Source organism: Myotis lucifugus, unplaced genomic scaffold (assembly GCF_000147115.1).
Source record: "Myotis lucifugus unplaced genomic scaffold, Myoluc2.0 scaffold_148, whole genome shotgun sequence".
NCBI lineage: Eukaryota > Metazoa > Chordata > Mammalia > Chiroptera > Vespertilionidae > Myotis > Myotis lucifugus.
The window spans coordinates 3,123,248-3,125,439 of NW_005871196.1; the positions used below are offsets into that span (position 1 = coordinate 3,123,248).

Below are 2,192 nucleotides of genomic sequence, written 5' to 3' on the forward strand. Positions count from 1 at the left end.
GCCGGCGGTGCCCGGTGTGGACAGAGGTGGTTGGCTTGGTGCACAGGGGGCCGGTGGCCCGGAGGAGGAATTCTTGGCCTTTGGGAAGCTCCCTGGCATCTACAGGGCCTGGTGGCTCACCCTCCCCTAAGGCAGCCGCGAGGGAAGGCTTCCGTTCTGCCGGTGGGTGGGCTGGAGGCAATGGAGGGGGAGTGGTCTCTATTTTGGGATTTTTAGGTGGGGGTGGTTCTGCTGGTTTGTTCTCTTCTTTGGAGAGAAACAACCGTGGCTCGCTTCACCTGGCGGGGGGGGGGGGGGGGGACTAGGGTGTGGGGATGGTTTCTAGGGCTGCTGGACTTGCTGTCGCGTGGTAGCGGCTGGGTTGATGGCTGCGGGTCCTTCTGCGGGGGCTGCGGTGGTTCAGGGCCTGGAGCCGACTGTGACGGTGGCACTGGTGGCACTTGTGGTGTGGGGTTGAGCGATGGGGGCTGATGCAGCTGATGAGGCGTGTAATGAGGCATCTGTTGTTTTCCTTGTGAGTGAAGAGCCAGGATTTGGTGGCAGATATCTTCCAGAACATCCCCAGGGACATCTTGCACAAACTGCTCCCACCATCTCCAATACATGGGTTTGGAGGTCCATTCTTGTATTTCAAATTTGCACAAATGTCCCCCGAGATACATCACTGCCACTGCTATGATTTCTGGTTCCCACTGAAGTTGACAAGGTCGTGCAGAGACTGTCATTTACAAAGGTCCATGCCATTTGAACCAACTTTTGAATTTTGTTTTTATCACCTTTGAGTTGTTTTGCATATTTGAGTAGGAACTGGTATGGATGTTCTACCTGTAAATCAAACTTTATAGTCTGTAGTAAGATTCTCTCCAGAACCATTACTTCTTCCTTTGGGTCATCTCCAAACTGTCCAAATTATACATCATTTAATAAACTACGAGCTGTTTTGATATCTTTACATTTTGGGGGTGTTTCTTCTACTTTCCCAGCCAGAAAGAGACAACAAGCTCCTGTTACATATCTTGGAAATTGCTTGAAGGAATGAAACATATAGAAGCGATGAAAATGAATCAGTTGCCAGGGTATCATAGTGTAGTCCCAAACGTGTGCCCACATCAAACATGAACCGAGCCCCCTCTCGGCAGTACCGGGCCTCAGTGGCTGGGTCAAGTCCTTCTAGTTGAGAGAGTATATGAGCCAAGTCTTTCTTATCCCAGTACCAACATGGTTTTGTGTGGTCCAGGTTTGCTGAGGTTACTGAAGGGCTTGAATTTTCTTTATTCTCCTTCATTTATTGAAGTAGACTTGTTTTTTTCAAAAGATTCTCTGAAAATGTTAGAATCCCCTCGCCTCAGGTAAGCCCCTCAGTGACGTCTCTCCTTGCTGACCATGGCCATCTTGGACGTTCAATCAATTTAATAAATATATATTTTTAAATAGTCTGTCAAACTTACAGGTAAAATAAACATTATTATCAAATAGAGAAACAAGGTAAGGATGCCTACAAATGCAATTTTTATTTAATATATTGTTCTGGAAGTGCTTGCCAATAGAAAGGAATTGGGAGGGAAAGAGTTGTTAATATTAGAAAGGAGGAGGCAACATGAAAACCCTAGAGAATTAACTGGAAAACTATTAGATCTAACTACAGTAATGGTTGCTTGGTTAAGAATGTTTTGAGAGATGTTCCCGATGAAAGTGCATTGTGATCCCACCAAGTTATTTTGTGGACACTGACAAATTGATTGTAAACTTTATATGGAAAGACAAAAGACTCAGAGAATCCAATGTAATACTAAAGAAGAACAAAGTCATAGGATTGACACTATATGGCTTCAAGACTTACTATAAAGCTACAGTAATCAAGACAGTGTGGTATTGGTGAAAAAACAAACAAACAGATCGATAGGGCAGAAGAAAGAGCCAAGAAATAAACCTACATAGAAAGGTTTATGATTTTTGACAAAAAAGTAGGGACAATTCAATGAGGAAAGGCTAGTCTTTTCAACAGAGTGCTAAAACAACTGGACATCCAAATGCAAAAAAGAAAAATAGTCTAGATACAGACCCTACCTACACCTTTCACAAAAATTAACTCAATATGGATCATAGACATAGTGTAAAATGCAGACTTACAATGGCACTGTACCATTTTGCACTCCCATCAGCAATGAATGGGCGTTCCTGTTACTCTGCAT

At 44.1% G+C, this 2,192-nt stretch overlaps 1 pseudogene; it reads right to left on the reverse strand.

Annotated features, from left to right (window-relative positions):
- Positions 1–1,341, reverse strand: part of LOC102438836 — a 12,052-nt pseudogene extending 10,711 nt beyond the window's left edge.
- Positions 1,342–2,192: the final 851 nt, after the last annotated feature.